The 24,004-nt window shown below is 48.5% G+C and overlaps 1 protein-coding gene across 1 annotated transcript in view; it reads right to left on the reverse strand.

Moving 5' to 3' along the window:
• The window catches only part of SMOX (spermine oxidase), a 57,100-nt gene extending 46,777 nt beyond the window's left edge, over nucleotides 1-10,323 (reverse strand). The window contains exon 1 of the mRNA XM_067297216.1: nucleotides 10,231-10,323. The gene's annotated coding sequence lies outside the window, so the exon portion shown is untranslated. The remainder of the gene's footprint in view (nucleotides 1-10,230) is intronic.
• Between the last annotated feature and the right edge of the window lie 13,681 nt (nucleotides 10,324-24,004).

The raw sequence follows: 24,004 nt of genomic DNA on the forward strand, positions 1-24,004 counted from the left end.
GGGACAACAGCCAGCAGTTTGGGGGAAGCGATTCTTCTCCTCTTGGCACTAGTGGGGCCACATCTGGAGCACTATGTAATTTAGCCAAACTCCCAGAAAAGACATTGACAAACTGTAGACAGTCAAGCGGAGAGCCACTAAGATGATCTGGGGGCTGGAACACATGATGTACAAGGAGAGAATGAGGGAACTGGGTTTGTTTAACTTGGAGAAGAAATGGGTGTTAACGGGGGATTTAATTTCTATCTTCAACTACCTAACCGGCGGTTACAGAGAAGATGGAACCAGACTCCTCTCAATGGCACACAAAAAAAGGACAAGAAGAAATGGGAATAACCTGCAGCAAGGGAAATTCTGATTAGATAAAAGGAAAATATTCCTCACCATCAGTGTTAAGCATGGCACCAGGTTGCCCAGAGAGGTGGTGGAAACTCCATCCCCGGAGATTTTCAGAACTTGACTGGACAAGGACACGAGCAACCTAGCTCTGAAATTGGCCCTGCTTGGAGCAGGTGGTTGGACCAGAGAGCTCCAGATGTCCTCTCCAAACTAAATTATTCAACAATTCTAAAAACTCATTATGAAGAAACACTGAACAAGGGATTTTGCACAGCAGCCTACAGCACTATACACATGTTCAGTGATTCTGTGTGATTTTGGACTCAAAAGCTGTCAATAAAATACCTTCCACATGACTGAAGTTCCCTTTATCTGTAATTAAAGGAGAAAAAAAAAGTAAGAAGGAAACACTAGAACTTTCACAGCTCTTTGAAACAGCCAGATCTTTGAAAGTGCAAGAGAAACTGAAGACTCACATTATACAAGTCATCAAACAAAGGCTCTAAAAGAAAGCTGAGGGGAATTCAGAGAAGTTATGTACTAATAGTTCAACAAACAAAATTAAGGCTGTTCAACCCAACCTGCCCCTCCCAGCACAATAAACATGAGTAGCCTCCAAGCGGTGTTTCAGACCTGTCCAAACCAGCCTTCATAATGATGTTAGCTTCTTCAGTTACCTCGGGATGAAGGCTCTCTGAAAGCAGACATAGCTTTCATACATATTTCCTGCTCTCTCCCACTGAAAGGTATAAGAAGCTAGAGAAAACAGTCACAATGATATTCACAGGCAAGTGATTTTTTTTCCAAAAAATTAAGTGAAGCACGCCAGGCACAGCCTAGCTTTGCAAATGGAAACAGCAAATAGCCATATTCTCTTAGACACAGTTCAAATGAAACTGCCACCTTCCCCTCACCGTCTTGTAAAACGAACCCTCTAAAACCTCACAAAATAGATTCAGCTATGGCATACAAGAAGGCCAAAGGATGCAAACTGCAATACTTTGTGTAATGGGAACATCTGTCCACTTGGAAGCAGAACAAACCAAACTCAGATATCTGGCTCCATCACACAACAGCCATTTGGAATCATTTTCCTAAGATTATAACGATCAAACGACAATCGCCTTCAAGCAAACGGCTAATCGTTACTTATCAGGCTGGCCGGCATGTTACCGGTTTATCCCTCTAAGTAATGGTTCTAGGGCTAATCTGCTACATTTTCTGTTCCGTCATGCTTTACTTCTGAACATCAGCTCTCCTCCCAAAGGAATCAGCACAGCCACATACTACCAGCTGTGCAAACGCATGGATGTCCTTCACAGCAATGAAGAGACGGCACCTACAGAATCAAATGCACAGAGTATAACCACTGCAGGGGGGGAGAAGAGGAGGTCACCAGCGAACTACAGCTGGGACGTCAGATGGGGAGGGCACAACTGCCCAAATTACAATCCGGTTAGTCATGGGGAAAGCCTTGACCATAGCAGCCAACAAGGACCTCCACTTTACCACACTATCCTCAAGCTTTCTGTGAAGACCCATAGTACATCCCCGTAGAAAAGATGGTACTTGAACTAGAGGAGTATGTGTCTTACTTTTATAGTGGGTAGAGAGACATAAACCCATAATGAAACAACATGTTACATCATGAACGGTTATTTGCGCTGCTGCCAGATAAAAGAAACGCACCCATCACACCCCAAAGTCTACGTATGAGAGTCATAAGCAATTGCATCTGCCAGTTCAATACAGGTAAGGTGCCAGATGGCACACTGCACTGAGCTTTGGACCCTGCGTCTCAAGAAAGACATGGTCCAACTGCAGCCACTGCCCATTCCCAAAGACTGCTGCAAAGAGGGGAATGAACAAGAGGTCGGCTGTCTTCAACTGCAGCGGGAGATGTTAGGAAGAGCTTGGTAATGCTAAGAACAACAGAGGACTGAAATGGTTCACCCAGAGAGGACGGGGAAAGTCCATCACTGGAGGCTTTTAAGAACTGCATTGGACAGACATCTGTGGGGAAAGTTTAGATAGATCTGACCCACTCGTGGGGCAGAAGGTCAGATTAGACAATGTCTCAAGGTCCCTTCCAACCCTACTGTTCTTTCGTTATAACAGAAAAATATGACACGAAAATGTATCGGTAGCAGCTCCAGACCAAAAGAGCTTTCCTAATATTTCTACTTCTATTCCTAATATTTCTGTTTCTGTAATATGACACACAAATGCTGCGAGATCCCATTGGATCCTGTTGGCAGCAGTTGCCCATTCCCACATGGTATCTCCTGCCCCACTTCCTGAAGAGCAATACAGAGATAACACAAACGATCAAGTCTTATGGAATAGGACCATGGGCATGTGACCAGGAGCTACCCAGCACAGCCTTCCCAATGAGACAGACCACAGCTGCCAAGCACCTTTCTCACATCCCGCACACCATGGGGATGGTTGTTAACAAGAGCCCACCTGCGCTTGACCTCCCATTTTGCCATCATGCAGTCAGAGTAGCTCTCTTGTTTTCCTTAGGCCATTCAGCTGTTCTTCCTTGGAATATACGCATGCATAAGATCTTTAGGACTGGATCCCTTTCATGCTTTGGTGACCCCTGAGCTAAATGTCTGTGCTTCTAACAAACAAACAAACAAAAAAAACCTTTCAGATCATCTGTTTAGCATTACAAACTCATCTCCCCTCCAGCACTGCCTGTCCCCATGCTTGACTGGGACCCTAACATGTGAATCCCACCTGTATAAGCTCTTTGTGAAGAGATGCCCAGTTAGGATGGACCTTTTGGCCATCCCCTAGATCTACCATGTTCAGTGCGCTTCCTACTGGCTAACCTCCGGCAGCCAGCTAACGAGAGCGAAGCTGACTTTCAGCCGCTCCCTGATCAAAACTTTGGATCCCCTCCTAATGCTCCGCTGTATGGCATAGGGAGCCCACCTCCCAGTTCTGGATCCCATTCCAAGGCAATCAGAGGACAAAAAGATTAATGGCCCAGTGCTTAACTCTAAAGACCATTGTCACATTTAGTCCTCTGTCGAGTTCTTTTCAATGTCCGGCACCAGATGCTATTGTATAACTGGAGCAATGGTGTGAGCTTCCCATTGCTATAAAAGGGACATTTAATTTAGTCTACTACATCACTGGAAGCACTGTGCTTCTGAAAGAATTAATTATTGGCACACAGTGTTCTGGGAGATCAGACAATCCAAGCAGCAGACTGCAAACTGCAAGCTCCAAAGTACTAATCTTTATCTCAGGGTTAGAGCTTGAGCTACCAACTTCAACAGCAAGGGAGTTTTAAGAGCTTTTGCTTCCTTCCCCCTTGCTCAACTCCTGCAAAGCAGATCTCCAGCCTCTCAGTCGTGCCTGTTCGTGGAACCACGCAGTGCCCAAGATCGCAGAAATGATCCAAGGCAAAAATATGCACTCTGCTGTGTGTGTACACGTGTTTGTGTGTATACTCCCGTACATCTGCGGGCACAGTTTTTCAGTCCAGTGATCTAAGTTCGCATTGCTCTCAAGGGGGACAGTCCAACTCTCTCACTAGTGCTGGCAGTGGCAGTCATGGGATGGGCCAGGGATCAGATCCAACTGAAAACCTACCCTATAAAAACAAAAAATAACCTGCTGTCAGGCAGATGGGCACCCTGATCCTCTTGTCCACAGTCACAGCAGCACATAAGCCAGAGCGGGACCGACCCTTTCAATAGCAGTAGTGTCTTAAATCAGCATAAGCCAACCATGAGACCATGCTCTGATGGGGGATGGAGAACAGTTATGCAAGAGAGGAAACAAGTAGGCAGAGACAGGACAGCACAATGAAAAGATCTTAATGCAGTTCCACTGCTGAAGCCAGGGTCTTGCAAAACTATACTCCTCACAGCAACCCAGACTTTCCAAAAAGGTCCACAATTTTTAGGAGTTCAATCAAAGCATTACCAGACATGTTAATGATGCACGTCTTCCCAGCGGAGTCCACTGGGACCACAACAGCGAGCAATTCCAAAAAAAGAAAATCCTGTTAGAAGAAGATTGGAGATCAAAGCAAGAGGTTACACCTACATCCTGGAACACGCACGCTCATGGAACAAAAGAATTTTAAATTCAGTTTCAAAATAAATGTCTGTCCGTCCAACAGAAACATTAGGTTAGCACACTTGAATGCTGCACCTGTACAATACTCTCTGGAGAAAAAGCCTGGTACTCCAGCACACCCCATCTGCCCTGCAAAATTAATTAAACTGCACACAGTTCTTATAAAGGAAAATAAACTGCTCCTTTTCTGTTCAGCAGCTGGCTTAGGGACAGTCCCGGACTACCTGTTAAGCTTGTAGCATCAGGTCTTTTCTGGATACCTCAGCTACAAGGTAGCCTTCTTTGAGTAGGTATTTCACAACGAAAATGATCCAGACCAAAAGGTTTTTTCTTCTCTCTTCAAAGCCTTCAAACGCCATCGTATCCCATCCAATATTTGAGTCATTCCAAGCATGCCAGTAACCTACGCTGTTAAATGCCATTCAGCTAAATCTAGAGGACACACTTAAAAAAAAGTCTGCGATCATGCAGAATAACTGTGAAGCATGAAGAAAATAATAAACAATTATCCATTCTTCTGAAATGATCTACCTCCACTGCTCAGTTCTCTACTTGTCTCAGCCAGGAAAACAAATATTTTCTTATTTCTTAAAAGGTAGTTCCTGCCTTTGAACTCAGTGGTTTAAAAAAAGAAAACCGGATTTTAATTAAATTTTCAAGCCATTACAAAGACTCTGCAACATTTTAAAGACCTACTTGATAAAAGAAACGCCAGTGGCCAAATAATGGAAAATGAAGATTCACCACAAGCTGAAATCATCTTTATTTAAGTGAATTCAGCTCTCTAGACTTCACACACCTGAGAATCTGCCTTGCTTACTGGAATCTCAGTTCTACCAATGATTTGTCCTGTGGCCTCCAGATCTCTCCCTTAGTTTTCCTGTTTGCAAAAATGAGAACCCAAACCACACCCCACGCTCCCATTCTTACAACCACCAGGTCCTGACTCCAAGATATCACAATACAAAAACTCCAGTGGCCATAAAGAAATCAAATCGCTCTTAAAACCAAGGCATGCATTAAAATTCTTCAAAGAAGCACCACTTATTAAAAATTCACTGCAATTAAGTATCTCCAGGAAAAAAGGGACACCAACATATACAGTGCATCTCCCACAGCAAAGGTCTGTGTTATGCTACTGCCAGGTTCAGCCTGCAGACAGGATCCACCCTGCATGCCGTGTTATCTGCAGGGCGAGGATGCTGGCTGAATCCCTGCCACGAGCACCGTTCCTCCAGCCTACACTCCAGTCGCTGTCCCCAGGATCCCTCATGGATGCTAGCAGAGGTATCCAAGGCCTCTTCTTCCCAAGAGACGACAAAAGAACATGTGCAAACTGTGTTGGCAGGGCTGTATATTTTGGTGACATGACGGAGGCACTCTGGTCAGGTGAAGGTGAAGGACAGTGCCATGAGCTCCATAAAAGACTATGTAGCTTGCAGAGCTGTAGAGTGAGACAACTAAAACACCGCTGACAATATCCCCTTTCAGAAAAGACAATTGCATGTGCCAAGATTAATCTCAAGAGCCTTTATTACAGGTTGTGGAGGACTCCGAGAACCACCTCTGAGCTTGCAAAGCTGGAAGTCTGAGATACAGCAAGAAGGTGAACCACGCATGCTCCCCAAAATATTTGCACAACAATAGAGCGCTGACAACGGAAACGAAGAAAAGATCCCAAGACACAAACACAGGACCTCAAACTCACGATTTTACACAGCCACTTTTCCGAGCAGAGCCACACATCATGTGAACGGCTGCAGCACATCAACATGAGCTCCCGATACCATGATGCACATGGTGTTCTCGTGCGAAGCAGAGTAGCCACGAAGCTCTTATTTTCTAAGTAGCTCATATTCCTGCCCACAGTATTTCTGGAATTTACTCTTAAAATTAAAAGAAACCACAGAAACATCAGTTTTCAACAAGCAAAAGATTTATAAAGAATTTCCATGGTGACTACTATAAACCCAAGTCATATTACTGTGCCTACACAAATGTGCCCTCTACACAGAGCATGAAATACCTGGCCACACTGAAACCAATACCTCAACAAGAGCTGACGAAAACTGGATGTGTCATCAAAACAGCTCAGAAATTTCCTGTTCCCTCAATAGCTCTGGCTGAAACGAGACTGACAACGTGTTCTGGAAAGGTCACAATGTTTTGTGATGCCTTTTGCTAAATAGTTCATTTCTTAAGGGTCCGTAATACAAGTAATTGGTGGCATTAGTTGATGTGTGGTTATGCTTCTAACCCCACTTTTACAGGCTAGCTAGCCTCCAGGTTACCACGTGGTGGGGTGCTATTACTCTCCCTCGTTAGTGCTGTGGTTCAGACTAACTTTTTCACCAAGGCAGAGCAGGATGGATCCCTAAGCCAGGTGGTTTAGACACTCTCTTGAGAAGGAAGAGTTCAAATCCATTCTCCACCCACTTCGTTTCCAAGAGGTATTCTTTATACCTATTTAATTTATTATTTACCTCTCTGGTACAACTTTTTAACTCACCAATAGAACCAAAAAAAAAATAGTTATGTCATTTCCATAGCTTTGACTTCACTAACTTCTGGAGAGGACTGATGTTTGTGGCTCCTGGGAGGGGACATGGCTACATTTTTCCACTTTCTGTCTGTGAATTATGGTTACTGGGAGAGGGAGATGGCAGTTAGATTTGCGAAATTCAATGGGCTGTATGTTAATATTTGTAAAAGGCACTGAGAACATCTTTTCCATTTCTTTTTGATATAACCCAAGCATACAAAGTAAGCAAATGCATAGACTTCAGAAGCCAGCATCTCCATTTTCCTTCGACCCTCGTTTGGGTCAGCTAGAAATTAAACAGAGAATCTGAGATCTCATTAAGAAGAATTATTTTTCTGAGGCAAGACAGTCTTAAAAAACACAAAGTGACATAAACCAGTTCCTGGGGGTGAGAGGATATGCAGCTCCACTTCTGCAACAGGCAGCAGGAATGCACTACATGGTTCACCCACACCCCCAGTATAGGAATAAATCAGCTGGATTATTTTAGTAACTCCTCTCCAAACTTCTCAAGCTGGCCCCATAGACAGAGATGGGCAGGAGTCCACAGCAGGTAGAGGATTGCAAAAAAACCCTCAAACTGTACTACTTGGTTAAGGTGAGGACAGGTAAAAGAGCACCGTCCACACCTTTTGGATGCGAGGGTCCTGTAGGGAGCCCGTAAATAGTAAGTGTCCTTCTGCCTGCAGGAAAACTAGCAATCTGATAGAGCTTCTCAAACTCCACCTTGATCTCTCCAGCCCTATCAAGCTGACCAAGATTCTTCTGCCCCAGAAAAAAACTGTGTTTCAAAGATACCAAAATTAACATTTTGACAGTACTCTGCCACATGTTGGTGGGAAAGACGCATCAGAGATTTTTCAGAAAAAGTACAGCCATCCAAGTGAAAAACCAAGAGGGCTATCCAGGGCTGCTTTTAACCACGGAAGAGACCGGCAAAGGGGTTCCCAGGGCTTGTGGTGTCCCCCCTCCACTCCAGAGCCACCATTTCGAGAAAGTGGGGGGCAAACCAGCTCTACCGGGCTAAAGGACTGAGAAGGACTCCAAACTACAACAGTGCTCAACATCAGCTGGCGTTTCCAGGACTTAAAGCCCCAAATCTCACAGCCCACTGTCACGTATAGTTTGGCCAAAAGCAGCAATCCCACCAAAAATACCACCGAGCTGCTCCTCTAATGCCCAAGCTGCCCACGTAAACACTTGAGTGGCCATGCCACGATTTGCATCTAGACACCGAGCCAGACCTGAGACCTGTCTTGCTGCCAGCTCTGCATTTATCCAGACCTGCTTCCCGGTCCAGCCTCCCACTCCACAAAGGGCAGAATCGAGGGGGGGGACTAGGGAAAGATGACACTCCTCTTTTTTCAGAGGCAGAGCCAGCTGAAACTGCGGACCTTGCTACCCACTGAAAAACAGAAACGCTGCACATCTGTTGCACGGAAGCGCCATAAAAACCTTAGCTTGTGTTAGGCTAGCGATCTGGAAAAAAAACGAAAAGGAGCTGCAAGAGCAAAATGTTATCGGTAAGTCAATAAAACAACATTTGTAAAAGACTGGGAACACCGAGCGTTCTTACACAACACGCGGCAACACTCGCCGGCTGATCACACATCCTCCGCTAAAGCTGCCGGGGAGCTCGCCCAGCAGTGCCGGGTCTCAGGCGCGTGGGGAAAAGCGGCTCAGCAGGGTGAGCCGAGGACAGAGCGCCGGACTCAACCCGGGATCTCCGAGCGGACGCGCACGAGCTAATACAGCTGGTTTCACTTTTGGGTAAAGCTCGTGCTTGCATCCCGCGCAGCAGGGCAGCTGCAGATGGGCTCGGCGCTGTCTTTACGACGGGCTTTGCACCGGGTGCCTCTAAACAGAGGATTTTTAGGGGTGAGCAGAGAACAAGGATCAAGCAGCGCAGCCGCATGTGGGGGACCGAGGATGTAAATTGCTAAAAAGCCTTGTTTTGAGGCTGGGTTTCGGCAACTCGCAATTGCAGTGATGTGTTTTGCTCTCGCGCGCCCAGGACGAGCTCCCGTGCCGCCCTGGTGATTTGAAAGCCCCACGTAATGCTGCAGAAGGACCCGCCTGGAAAGACGCCGGCTCGGGATGGTCTGCCCAGACCCCGGCATCACGACCGGAGCCGCCGAGTGCACACGCACGCGTGCCGGCCGCGAGCCCCCCGGCAGCTCGTCGCCTGCACCCGGCCGCGCGCGCGGGACCACCACGGCTCTCCCGCTCGGGCTGCCTTCCCGTGCCGTCGCCCGCAACGCCGAGGCGGGAAAAAGCTGGGGCGGGGGGCAGCTCCACGGGGCCCACACGAAGCACCAGGTGGGAACTGCCTTAGCGATCGATGTCCAACTTCCGCGTGCCCCCGCCAGCCAACACCCTGCCGGCGCGGTCCCAAAAAAGAAGGAAAAGGGGGAAAAGGAAAGAAGGAAAGAGGGAAAGAAGGAAAGAGGGAAAGAAGGAAAGAGGGAAAGAAGGAAAGAGGGAAAGAAGGAAAGAGGGAAAGAGGGAAAGAGGGAAAGAGGGAAAGAGGGAAAGAAGGAAAGAAGGAAAGAAGGAAAATGGAAAAAAGGAAAATGGAAAAAAGGAAAATGGAAAAAAGGAAAATGGAAAAAAGGGAAAAAAGGGAAAAAGGGAAAAAAGGGAAAAAGGGAAAAAAGGGAAAAAGGGAAAAAGGGAAAAAGGGAAAAAGGGAAAAAGGAAAAAAGGAAAAAAGGAAAAAAGGGAAAAAAGGAAAAAAGGGAAAAAGGGAAAAAGGGAAAAAAGGAAAAAGGGAAAAAAGGAAAAAGGGAAAGGGGGAAAAAAGGAAAAAGGGAAAGGGGCAAAAAAGGAAAAGGGGAAAAGGGAGAAAAAAAAGAAAAAAGAAAAAAAAGAAAAAAGGGAAAGACGGGAAAGACGGGAAGGCAGGTAGCGCTGCGGCGGCCCCCAGCTGTTTCCGCGTTACCGGCTGCCGGTGTCCCACGGGCGGGCTCCGCGCCCCGCGGGGCCGTGCGGGGCCAAGGCGGCCGGGCGCCACCTGCCGCCCCCCCCCGCCCCCCGCCCCCCCCCCGGCCCGGTGCCGCCGCCGCCGCCGCCGGGTGGGAACGGCCGCGCCGCGCTGACAGGAGCAGCCGGGGCGAGGCCGCCTCGCGCCGCCGCCCGCCCTAGGCCGGGGGCAGAGACGGGCCCGGGGCGGGGGGCTGCGGGCAGGCGGCGGCGGGGAGCGCGGGAGGGAGCGGGGCCACGATCGATGCCGGCCCCGGCGCCGGTACCTCGCTCTCTGCGGTGGCCGGAGGGGGACGGGCTGCGGCCGCCTGCCCAGCTCGCCTCGGCGTCTCGCTGCTCCCGGCGCGGCGGCGGCGGCGGCGGCTCCGGCGGCTCCTCCTGGCACTGCGAGGCGAGAACCAGCGCCGGCCTGTTTTCCAGCCGCCCTCCCCTTCGGCCCGCCCCGGCCCCGCCTGGAGGCGCCCCGCTCCCCGCCTCCTCCTCCCCTTCCTCCTCCTCCTCCTCCTCCTCCTGCTCCTGCTCCCGCTCCGCCGCCTCCTCCCGCCGCTGCCCGCTGCGGAGCGGCGCGGCCTGCGGGGCGGCTGGCGGGGGGGGGGGAGGCCTTTCCCTTCCCCTCCCCCCCCCGGGCCTGTTTTGGGGATCGATCCCCCGTTTCGGGGCATTAACTCCTCCAAATCCCCCCGCTGCCGCCCCGCGTGTGGGGCCCGGTGAGGCCAAGCGGCCTCCCCGCCCCAGCGCCCCCCCCACCACTACACCCCCACACCCAAAAGCCTGTGCTGAGGGCCCAAAATCCCCCCCCCCCAAAAAAAAGAATCCACCCGCCGGCTCCCACGGAAGCGTCTTGCGAATTCAGCACTGCCGTTAAATTTCCACCTTTCCGGCCTCGTCGAGGTCGTCCTCGGCTGGCCCCGCCGCAGGTGTTGCCCCCGAAACACTTACGTTGCCCCCAAAATGCTTCTGCGGCGCCCAGGTGTCCCATCTACCCCACCCAGAGACCTTCCTGCAAAGGCCATCCCAAAACGCCAGCCAAAACGCTGCTCCCCATCCAGGACAATCCCCTCCGTAGCCAGCTCCCCCTGAGCACCACCACCCCGCGTGCGGAAGCGCGGTCCCCGTCCCCCGGAGCTGCCGTGCCGCAGCATGGGACCACCATGGGAAGACCTAAAATACTGTCCCTACCTGCGAGAATATGACGTTTCTTCCCTTAAAAACACCCAGCAGTTTGCACAAGCCGGGAAAATTCGCGGCAATCTCAAACTACCGATTACGAAGCGTAGCCCGGTGCTGAAAATGGCTTTGCAAAGGCGAAGCCCGGGGTATACATACGTCTTTGCTGACTTCTTTAGGACAGCACGGGTAAAGGATTGCACCGGGAATTACAGCATTAAACCACAGTGCTCCTCAGACATACCATGCAGGCACTATACATATCCTAAAAACTGCCCTCAAGACACAAACCTCTTCATGACACGGACGTCTCCTGAAGGCAGAGGAAAGCACAAATCTCCTTCCGCTGTTTAACAAACCAGGAGACAGCATTCCAAGCCGTATGACGGAGCCCGTTCTGGTGACGGGGATCTTACGCCCCTGAATTTGATGTCTTTCATGCAGCTGCAGCTGCATGATAAAAGACAGTCTCCAAGCGGTGGTCCTGTAAATAGCACGTTTTATTAAATTATAGCCCCTTTCTGAAAAAGTTTACGACCAGAGATGAGCAACATCTAACACACGGAATGAGGATCCACCAGTAGAGCTGAAACGTTTAAATATCCCCCAGCTTCCCTGTTAAGCGCTGGCCGAAATCGCTTTCGGATGTCATGGCAGAGAAGGTCTTGAGAAAAGACCGCGTGTTGGATGAAAATAGTTACGTGTGCAAATTGCCTTCAAGCATTTTAAGGTTTTATAACCTTAAAAACCTTATAACCTTTATTTATAAGGTTTTGTAAGGTTCTATAATGCTCATTCAGCTGCTTGGCTTAGGTTCACACCTGCAAGGCTGGGGATAGGTTGCCTTGCCAGGAAAACATCTGGAGAAAACAGCAAGAATAGCATGGGGCTTGGGTTTCCCAGCTTCAACCAGATAACGGTAAGAACCATACAAACTTTTCCATTTCATAGGTATAGCCTCTGTGTGTCATTTTCTTCCAGACCTTGTTGTCTTATGACTGCTTTATCGCTGCTGTCGCAGCTAGAACTGCCTCTTGCAAAGCACCTTAAGGTACCCAGAAGCTGCAGCCACGGTAGTATTTGACAGCCGGTATGGGACAAGAGGCATCGGAGAGGCATCTTGCTGTCGAAGAAGAAGCAGCAGCCCTGCCCACGCCCACGCTCCACGGCCTCAGCACAGGGACTCCACAGAGCCTACAGATGGAAGCAGAGCTTTGCAAATTAAAGGACTTCAGGGAAATGAGCCACATCCCTGTTTTAACCGGCTACGTCTGGAAAGGGAAGAATTGGCAACTAGGTGGAATGCGCTGGCTGGAAAGAGCAGCCATTCCCACAGGACCAGGCAGGGTCCGAGATGAGGAGGAAACGGGGTCAGTTGGATGGTACGGCTTGGAGCTACCTGTCTGGAGGGGAAGCAGAGGAAGCCGGGATTTCCTGCCTGAAGTCCTCAGCATCTCACGGTGCAACTACCTGCCTCTGGAGGCTGTCTCTGATCTCGGCCGTGTCTGTTCCTAGCCAAAGAGGAGCCGCGGCGCGGAACAGGCTGGTGCTCCCGGTTCCCACAGACAAGCTGACCCATGAGAGCTGCTAGTCATCCAGCAGCTGGGAAAGCTGGTGAGCCAATTCCTACTGAATGGCACTTCTATTTCCTCCATAGCACATAAACAACCGTGCTCCAGGACTGCACTAGCTCGCAGCTCCCTTGGCTGCAATTTGAAGGATTTGGACTAAATCTAGACAGCTCTGTGTAACTGGGGTCCCCTGGGCTCTACTCTTGTTCTCCAGTCTAAATTTGGCAACAGAGCCCAGCCAGCTCAAAAGCCTTAGGCACGCTTACAAGAAATTTTGAGGGTACTTGCAAATGCAATTACCTGTGGGAAAACAGAGCAATATTGTATTACAAGCACATGTTTAATACAGTGCGAAATACAATAAAAATGAAGAATTGACAGGTATGGCTGATGTTGGTGTCATACTCAGTATTTCCAGTGAAATTTGGGAAAATGCTAAAATAAGCACTTTGGGGGCCTCTGACATTTATCTTCTCAGCTCGTGATTTGTGAACAGCTGGCCCAGCAAGGTAAATAGAACATCTTTCCTTGGAAGATGCCCATGAACCACAGGTTTATGAATGAAATGCAAACGGAAAGATAGAAGTCCAGAGAGTATAACCCAAAAGCTGGGGAGAAAGACCTTCTTGTGCAGCCCAGCTGAGAAGACAGCCAAGGAGCTGCCAGCCGGAGACATAAAGAAAGACAAGGATACTGCCTGGAAGGTCTCCTCTTTGTGGAGGTTTTTGCATTTCACCAAAATCTCCCAGCGGTGGCCAGAAATGGCTCAGATCTGATGTCCTTCTCCACACAAACTTTCAAATGGGGAGGGGAGTATAGCAATATAATCAGGAGGCCAAGGATGGAAATGGAGGCGGTGGAGGAATACCTCAACTTTTCCTGTACCTTGCTGTATTAAGCTACGCTTCTGCGTTTACGGGTGTTTGAAGTCATGTCAAGGGGATCTATAGGATGGATTGATCCTTTTTTTTTTGTCAAGCGAAGTAATGATTCAAAGCCATTAAGTGACTGTCCTGCAGCTCTTCTTGACCAGCGTAATGCCATATTCCTAGAACTGTCAGGTGAGATGAGGATCAAGCGTGATGTGAAACATTTTTTAGGAAAAAACAAAGATCCAGCTGTCTGTAAAAGACCCCAGTAGGAAAGCAGGAAGGGAGATGAAAACTGCGTAGCATTCAGTACCCTGCCATGCTCCAAAATACTGTATTCCTGATATTCAGTATAAAAAGGCTTTGCCTCTCACTATTTTCATGCAGCCTTTTTTAACAACAGATTTTAAAAGGTTGGTAAAAGAGCCAGAATCCCCCAGAAGTCAAGCAATCCTTCCAGTGCTCAGCCATCTCCTGCAAACCACAGGGCACGCTGTACTTGACAGACCAATGCCCCGCTCTGGCTAAGACTCACAGTTAATGTTAACAGCATGGCTGCCATCAAAAGGCCTCATTACATGTCAGAAGTTTAGCACGTGCTCAGGTCTTTGGGGGATCGACTTGCACCTTGGCATCTAATAGGACTCTGTCCAGTTAAAATATGACTTAAGAGCCAACAAAATAAATTTCGGAGAACAGGGCTTTCCCGATATTTGAAGCCAGGATCACCATCATGAGGGCGCTGCTGTCGGCTCCTGAGGCTGCCTGCTCGGGGATGGGCTACGCACGACTTTAGAGCGGTGTGTTCCCCCAAGCAGTACATAAAGTACAGTTTGGAAAAGCTTGTGCTAAGTAATGGCGTTAAAACGTCCCAAACAGCCCGGCTGACTTTTCCATCCTTTACATTTCTGTTTACTGGAGAGAAACGAATCCGTTCCACCTGCTCCCAATAAAGCAGAGAAAGCAAATTTTCTGCTAAGGATCAGATATAATGCTTTATTATCTTTCCTTACATGCGTAATACGGAATTTCCATGATTCTTTCACCCACTTCAGGGACACTTGAATAGTGAAACAAAAACATACATTCCCAAGAGAAAAAGCAAAACCACGTCCGGTGCAGGAGAGAGAAGCATTCTAATACAAATACAGAGTCCGCCTAGAAGGTTTATCCGAAGCAAGACTACCGGATCATAAACACAACGGGGAAGGGCAAAGATCAAACAGTATCACTTCTTGTGAATGTTTTTTCCCCTTCTCCTCACAGTCCCCTGACAATAAGTCAATAAAAGGTTTTATCCAAACTACAAAGGGAATCTGAGAGCCCAGCAGCTTTCCTCTGAAAGTGTATTCAAGCTACAGGTGGTTTCAAAAGCCTCCACAGAGAGTCTGCTCTTTGCTAAAAAGCCTTGTGACCTTCTGATTATTCCAGCATAGCTACAGTAATTCAAAGGCGTGAGTAATTATGACGTTTGCTATTCAGTCATCATTCGACAAGCTGTCTAGGTGACAGGGAGATCTATCATAAGTATTTCCCTGCTACGGTAAACAATCTAGGCACAAAATAACCATCCAGCTCACCCTTATGATTAGAAACAAAACAAGTCCAGGTGAGGGGGAAAGCTCTTGAAATTCCCCTTGCAGGTTTCTTTCTTCTGCATTCCCTTCCAGGAAGGTGATTTCCAGAATCACACAGCTCAAATAATAATCTCTTCTAATATCCTGAAAGCCACAGGCTTTAAGACTTCCCTATATGGGGTCCCGAAAGAATGCACCTGCTGAGAGAAGCATCCGCTCTCCAGTGAAAAAAAAAAATCTGTGCATGGAAGGTCTATTGCAGTCCTCAATAAATTGTTGTACTCTGAATGCTTGAAATGTGTTGCCATTTCTAGCTTGCGCCTATCAAGCGTCACATCCCAAATACTTTTTCTCAGCATGCCTTCTTTTCTGCTAAATTGAAAAATCGTTTACCATCCCATTTCTGCAAATTCTCCTGGGTGAAGTTCCCCTTTGTTTTCTCTTTAATTAGGAAAATTGGAAATAATTTCACAGGAGCACAGCCAAAAAGCAGGCTAAAAGAGAGCGTGCTTTCTCATCCCCACAAACGCACGCATCTGCGCACTGGCCAGAGGTTGTGCAGTTCAACAGCCGAGATCTCTCGCATTGCCTCATCGTACACAACATCTGGCTCTGACACTTCCACTGCATTTTGTTACGATCCATGTGTTTCAATCCCTTCAAGGTCTCTCATTACTCTTACTTGATTCCCTCCAATTTTTACATCGCCTCCCCGCCATGCCCTGAGCTTGGAGCTTCTGTAACAGGGATTGGACTTGATGAGCTATCAAATCTCTGTGCGTTGTATGCGCTGGGATATATCTGCCACCATCCCCATTCTCTGCCCTTTCTCCTCTTCACCTTGAGGATCAACACAGAAGGGAACCAGGACAACAGGCACCACAAGGTCCAGCTGGTTTAGTGGCCAATCTCCCCTCAGCAGCAGTCCTCTCCCGGCAACAGTACACCCATGCAGGACAGTCCCTATCTGAGGGTTTAAATCACTGTACATACCCCTGCCAGTCATTAAATTTGCTTTGGACAAGATTTGGGTTGTGTTTTCACAAGTGTGTTTAAGAGAAGAGAAGTCTAACACCAGCCACAAGAAAAAAATCCTTCCTGAACCTTCAGTCCTCACCACCGTCACACATGCAAGGCAATGAACACATAGATCCAGGCTCCTGCGTTTCATGATGTTGTTGCATGCTCTTGCCACTTTGTGACCTGCTACATCTCTCTCAGCTCCTGAAGGATGTCATCTTCAGGAGACTCGGCCACACCACAAAGCAGATGCCTTTGAAAACAGGCAGAAAAAAAGAGGCAGAAAAATGGGGCTGGCAAAGAATGAAAGAACAGTGTTGGCCTAGCCCAGTAACCTGCCTCCACAAGTAGAAGAATAAGAATTGCCCCTCTCAGCTCCCAGTTGTTTTCTGCTCAGGAACTTCATGAGCCAGACATGGTTTCTATGTATTTAGTAACCTTCACTGGATCTTGCTTTCATGAGCTTGTTCATTCTCCCCATGCAAATATTTACCATCTACAACATCCTGCAGCAAGGAGTTCCACAGAGGAACTGCATGAACAGCCACCTCCTTTGGTTTGCTCTGAACTTGCTGTCTTTATTTAATGCCCCTATGTTCTTATATTGGAAGAGAGGGGGAACAGTCAGCTGCTGTCCGCTCTCTCCACGCATCTCATGATTTTGTGGACCTCTAGCATATCCTCCTTAACTCATCCCTAGAAGAGACCTGGCTCACCTAGTTTGCCTTCTTATGGAAGGAGTTACGGACCTTCACTCCACCTTGTTGCCCGTGCAGCATAGGTTACATGAAACTGTAATCACTCAAACTATTTTGAACACAGAGAGTTCAGGAAATGAAAATTTGGCAGGTACAAAGGAACAGGATTGAATGTGGAAATCTGGGAGGAGGTTTAGCTGATAACAGCTGAGCGCTTGCATTGGAGCATCTCACAGCGGGTAACAGAGGAAAGGGCAAGCAGTAGCAACTGCAGTGAGAATAGTGGGAAAATGCAAAGTAGTCCTACAGGTCTCATTTTCAATCATCTCCAGCATTGGCCGGGTGTCAGCAGTACTTCCAGTTTCAGCCAATACATCTCTGTTTCTGATGTTCCCCCTGAAAGCTCAAGGATTGATACCTGCAAAGACCAGTGAACAGTCCTCAGAGCCCTCCTGCTCCACCACCTCTTCCAGCTCGGCTCTCAGGCCGGATCAGGAGGGCAACCCTGATGGAAGCATTCCTCTCTGCCGTCATTCTGGGCACTGCGGTGCCTACAGATCCCTGCTCACAGACTGCAGCCGTTGTCGCTGCTGCGGACCAAAACAGTCCTGTTGTTCCCCCGTGCCTCGCTGTCTGCCTGTGCCTGTCGCTCCGCTCCTCGCTGTGCCGAGTTTGCAAGCAGCCCGGGACAGAGGCTGTCTTTGTGCTCTGCGTGTGTGCGCTGCCAAGTGCAACGGGCCATCCTGGTACTGCGTTTCCTAAAAATAGCTTGCCCCACAGATAACCTGCAGTCTTTAAGTCGGAGGTCTTGAGGATTAGCCCTCAAATAACCTGCACAAAATCAGAAGCAGAGGCGCTCCTGGGGTGGAGAGAAAAGCTCCAAAAAATAGGGTAGGAAGTCTCATAGAGAAGAGACTGCAGCCTCCGTAAACCCGCAAGCAGCAGAGGAAGCTGGTGCCAAGGGGTGTGGGGAGCAAATATCATGTATAATCTGCACATGGACATAATATGGCAACAGAAGAGCCACAGGGTTTTTTACAGACAGCCTCCAAGTTCTGTGCATGAAGACACAACCCTGCTAGCCACAGAAGTAATCCGAAAGAATAACAATCCATCTAAATTATCTGAAAAAGCACTAGAATTTAGGCCCTTCTTTACATACCAGAATGTATTCAAATAGCATTTTACCCATCCCCAACTTGCAAAATATCCATTTACTCTTCCACGTTTTATTTTAATAACAGAGGAGTTGAGCAAGCTAGATTGACGGGCTGGTTCCCAGGGAAACATGAGCAACTTATTTCTCTTAAATAGCAGGCACAAATGTTTCCTGTGTTAAACCATGCAGCCTGCTGTGACATTCAAATCTCTAGGATATGGTTCCAAAGGGACAGAATGTGTTTGCATGGCTCTAAAACAGGGAAGGAGAAAGGTAGCAGCACGCTACAGACAGGTGGGCAGAGCCAGTGGCAGGCACTCGCAGGACTCAGGCAGCCAAATCCCTTTGGTGGAAACAGGCCTCTGGTCCCACTTCCTAAAGGAATATCAAAACAAGACTTTAACATGAACTGGTAAAATCACCCAGCAGCAGAGCTGAAGAGCAGCAGAGCATTGTTGGGAGAGAAGCAGAAGAGGGGAATTTGTAATAGCAGGTGGTCAAAATTTCGGTCAAAATGCTGGCTGGCTGCCTGGTATCGCTGGGAGAGGGTAAAAGCCAGGCTGCTCCAGGCCAGGGTTTATCCAACCCATGTCTGAGCATGACAAGTTGCCTTCGCAGGGGCAGGTAAAGGTGGGAAGGGGCTTGGGAAAGGGAATGGACAAAGCCGAGCATCATCATAAGGTGCTCCGTGGTAAGGTGCAGGGCATCGCAAAACCAGCCGTTCATGTCTTGGCTTGCAGTGGTGGCCCTTTGGTCAAGGCACCTCTTGAGCCTGATAGGGTTTGTCTGTTTAGCAAATCCCAGCAGAGCTCTGGCCCATTCACCTCCTGAACCTTCTGGTATCCACAACATCCGTCAGCAGGACGTTTACAGCTCCGCTACCTGCTGCCTGAGGTCTCACCTCCATTGGTTTGCTTGGAGCTCGGATCACACTAACTTCATTTGCTGGCCCCTCTTTCTTGCACTGGATGAGACACTGGACAGCTGTTCCCTAGCCATGTTGTCCCTTTGGCCCTCAGGATTTTCCAGACCTCTCTCATGTGCTCCTCTAGTATCTAGGACCACGTTCTGCTTTCACTTGTCTGCCCCGAGCCCGTGTTCATGCGGTTTATAAGTGAGCAGGTGAGAAATTGGCCTGCCATTAATTTTTTTCCCCTCACACAATTTGCTTTTTTGTTAAAAAAAGAGGAATTACTCAAACTTTTTCTTTTTCCCTCAATTGTTTAGGATCTGGAAGAAAAGAAAAAGATCATGAAACACTGAAGTTTTGCATGCCAGAGTTTCCAGGTGCCCAGTGTCCTGTTACCGGGACACTGAACAACAACCCACAGACACGATCCCGTGGCTTTGTTCTGCCGGCTGGAAACCTTAGGTCATTCTGCACCGGGACACAACCACAGACAAAATCCTCAGGAGCAGGCAATATACCACTGAGCAAAACTCTCTGCAAGGAGGCGCTTTCATCTGACAAAGGATACTGAAAAGAGACCTGGATTTTTTTTCACTGATTTGCTGGTTCTTGCCGAGGAATGTTTTCTGTGAAAAGGTCTCTGTCCACGCGGGTGACTCAGTCCAACAAACAGCGTCAGTGATTCATTACTCCTGAGCGTGCCAGCAGTGGCTGGTGACCTGTGCGGTGCTGAGCTTCTTCCTCACCAGAAAACAGCCTTGAATAAATGACTTAAGCAGCATGATTCAGTCGGTAGGACCACGGACGGCGAGTCCCCCGCTCACATGCTCCCTCCAGATTTCCCATCCCTAGCCAACCTTTTCTCTCCCGTTTCATTCAGCTTTTAGCTCTCAGTGCCGATACCAAACTGACTGAATGGTGAATTCGTTCAAACGCTATCACAACAGAACTCAAGCCGTTTCCCTGGGCTTTCCGTGAACGCAAGAAAAAAAAAATTGTTCCCAAATGAAATGAAATGGGACAAACATCAAAGGCAAAAGATGATCCTTAATGGAATTAGGTGCTCAGAAATACACATGCCAGGTCATACGTCCCAGCGCAGCTCCCACTGGAAACTTTCATCAGCAAGAAACTTCTGATCAGGTCATTAAAAGGAAACCTGGAGATGAGGCAGATTTCTAATGTGGTCCAAGAAATGGTGATAGTGCATTAAAAAAGTCATTCTTCTTTTCTGCATTCAGCCCAAATATCCAAATATCCAGCAACTCTCAAAGTGCTGATGCTCCAGCTCTGAATCTTGCAGATACTTTCCGCACAAAAGCCAAGAAGAAAAGGTTATCTCCAGTAAAATAACTACAGTTCTACACAACTTAAACTTAAAATAAATCTTTGAGAATAAGAAAGCCTTCATAATTTTACAAGCCCATTAAGCCCAGTCAGCTTCCTAAAATCGAAGGGGCCTTTTCACCTTTTACGGTTGTCGCTGCACTTCAGGCCTCAGTGAGATTCCTGCTACCTAGGCACTGTGCAAATCACAGAACCGTCCCCATGGGGAGAGGCTCTTAATTCATGTACAGATTTTTCCTATTCTTGTTGAGATAATGAAATCATGCTCATTAGAGTCCATCTCATATCTAAAGCCCAGCCAGTGGACCAGAAGACCAAAGCCCGCTACAATCCTATACAAACGCTGTCAGGTTTTTTTATCTCTCGGTGCCCGTCTTCCCTCTCTTCCGCTCAGCGACAGCAGTGTTTATGCAGTTGCACAAGGCTCTGTGATGCACAACACAAAAACGCAGTGTAAATGCAAAAGTAGTCATAGCTTCAAACTTTTTCGGTTTGAAGACCCCTAAAAGCTTTCCTTGGAGGACCAGACCCCCATTGCGCATAGTCCAGCCCACTGACCACCGTCCTGCTCCCCTTAGTTACCTCTTGCCGAAATTTGCCGTGCCCGTAGGCGGACGGGAGCGGGGCCCTTTAAATCCTTTGTTGTGCTCGCACAAGTGGAAAACAGCTCCTATAAAAAAAAAATCCCCTCTGTTTGCCAAGCCGTGTGTAGAGATTATGAATCATTAAATGGCAGCCACGTGTCAGCAAAAGTAGCAGGAAGTGTCTTGCGTTTGACCTTTATTTATAATAGCAAGAACACTTCACAGCATATAGTTACAACGATCTAATTATCCTTGCTCACCAAGAAACATCGGATCAATTGCCTGCATAGTATGTTTTTTCCATTAAAAAAAAAAAATACTATCCGGCTGATACTTTTCAGGCTGGAGGAATTCTGAGAAAGCCCTTTTGGTCTGTTGCCTTTGTGTATTTGGAAACTGGGGGACTTTTTCGAAGGTTTTCCTCTGGGATCCTAATGAAATAGCGCACTTAAAATCAAGACCAACTGATGGGCCTGCTGACTGATCCTTCGGCGCTCCCGCGTTGTTCAATATACGCCCGTCTTGTTCCGCAGAATCGGGCTGCGAGCTCGGGAAGCAACGCGTCAGTCTTGGAGGGGCTGAACCCTCTCTGTGCCGTACGCAGGTAATTTGAAACACATGCGTATTTTTCGGTAAGTGACCTGCCTGGTTCTTTCTAGTTGTACACAAGGGAAATTTTTGCTACTTTTCAAATTAAGGGCCCACTTCAGGAGGTATGGTGAGCTAAATTAACCGCTCGCTGTCCTTAGAAGGGGGTTCCCTTGCCTCCCCCTGTCCTCTTTGCCCCTGGACAGTGGGATAGCGTTCTGCCAGATCAGTGCGTTGCATCTGCTCAAGGAAGGGTCTCCTGTGGGGAGAGGGTGGGGACCTGGATGTCCAGGGTAAGGGTGGAGGGGAGAAGCAACGCTGAGAAGATCTCCTTGTTAGGTCAGCTCAGCCGCCGAGCCACAGCCTAAGCAATGGCCTTTTTTTATAGCGTGGGCACCTGAGCCCTGCACGCTGGGTCACACGGTGAGGTCCTCATTGGACTCAACACGCCCAGCCTCATCGCAGGAAAGGGCCTCTGTTGCCCAGGAGGGTTCCCTCGAGCTCAGACCCTCGCTGATCACGGGGCTGCAACACCGCTCCCTCTCCCACGCTGGTTCTAGAAGTGAAGGCAACCTCATGGGTCTGGTGTAAGGGACCCCAGAGCAGGAGGGGCACCAGGGTGCCATGTGGCCCGGAGGAAAAGAGAGAGAGATGGGGGCCTGAAGCACAAAGTTTAGCCCCTTGGGCTCCCCGCACCACTGCCCTGATGAGCAATGGCAGTGATCAGCCTCAAGTTCCTTCATGGTTTTTTTTCTGCACCTCTCCCTGCTTTGTCTGGTTTAATATTCAGACACTGCAGATCCCCATGTTTCATTCTTCAGGATGAGGTCGGGCCGTTGCAGAGATCCAGGTACTCCCACGCACACTCAGCTCTTCTCTGGAAATCATTTCCCCGTGTCCGCAGCAATGTACCAGAGAGAGTTACCCTAGACAGTAGGCACACTCACATTTACAGACCCGGCACCATCTGGATCTCATCCAGCTGTGTCCGAAGGATCTGCTCTGACTCTGTGCCAGGTCTGCACCACAACCACATTCTTGGAAAGGGTGCATGCACCCTGACGTTTGGTTGCTGCAGCAACCACTCTTGACATCATCACCTTTCCACATGTCAACCGCTGTCATGCAAGAGGTTGTGAAAGCCTCTTTGGCACTAACAGGAAGCTGCATATTTAGATGTTTGGGGAGGGGACTCCGATTCGAAACTGGGAAATGCAAGGAGCAGATGTGTTGTGTCTCCAAAAAAGCAGGGTCAGAGGGCAGTACAATCTGCCTAGCGCAGCAGCAAACGGAGCCCCAAAGCAAAACAAACAAGCAAAAGAAAGCCATGGTCCCACGGGGCTGAAGTCCTCTTTCTCCAGCCATGGAAAGGAGCAGGTGCAGAGCTGGCTTGACAGCACCAGGTTATTCTCTAAAGTTTTCCCTGGCTTCACAGGGGCTTGCTACTCCATTACCAAAAAACCTCTTTCCTGCAGAACTCTTGGGACGCAGTTGGTGGCAGAGTCACCATTCAGCCCACCTTCCTCCAGCAGAACTAAGAGACACCTTAGAGACTGCATCCCAGCATGCTTTTAGCATCCTTGTGGGAGATGAGTCTCGGAGCCTGTTGCAGACATTCTGTGCAGGTGCAGACAACATGTGACCCTTACCTCTGGTGGTAACTGTGGCCATGTTGCAACCAAGACAAAATCTGGATGCCAGAATTCAGAGGCTCAGTCTTTAGGAGAAGCCAGAAAACATGTCATTTCTGTTTGACGCCTTTTATGCATCTGAGATGTTTCTAGAACAAGGGGCATTGCGAGCTCACATCAAGTCGTCAGGAGTCTCCTGATCTTCAGCATCCTTCCTAAAGCCCACCCTTGCAGTTGCATAGTTAGAGGAGAAACCTATATTTTATATGACATACACACCAGACTCCCTCGAATTTTCCAGCCCTACGGTTTAGTACTCCATGATGAGGAGGCAGATAAGCCTAAAACATCAGTTAAATGCTGTGACTGGGGGAGAGAAAAAGGGGAAGGATTGACTCATGACTTTCAAATGTGTGCACCGGCTGCTCCTGGAGCCTCCCAGTCAGTTAGGTTTCAGTCCCTGGAGAAATGTGGACAGCGTGAATTTTCAGGCAGGAATGTTTGTTGTTTGCACAGCATAGACTTCTGGTTAGCTAAGCCAGGAGTGTTTCATTAACATGAAACATTAACATCGCCTTTTGCAAACTCCAGAACCACATACTGCTTTGGCGGCCAAAGCAGAATCCGACGGCAGCTTTCTGGGCAGTTATCACGAGGTTTCTTCTCTTCCCTGCTGAGCAGCAAACAGACGGGAAAGAGAAGGGACCCAGCCTGGGTCATAGCCAGGGGAGAGCTACTACAGACCCCACGTGGGAGGCAGAACAGGCTCCCTTTCTCCAGCCATGAATGGAGACTGTGGGCCTTCTGGTACCCTCAGCCTCTTTCTACAGGGACAGAAAGAGAGGGGGAGCAAGAACAAGTAGTTCTGTATACAGCAGAGTTAATGATACCTAATGACTCCGTGTGGATTCATGCCTTG

Source organism: Apteryx mantelli, chromosome 5 (genome assembly GCF_036417845.1).
Source record: "Apteryx mantelli isolate bAptMan1 chromosome 5, bAptMan1.hap1, whole genome shotgun sequence".
In the NCBI taxonomy this organism is placed as follows: domain Eukaryota; kingdom Metazoa; phylum Chordata; class Aves; order Apterygiformes; family Apterygidae; genus Apteryx; species Apteryx mantelli.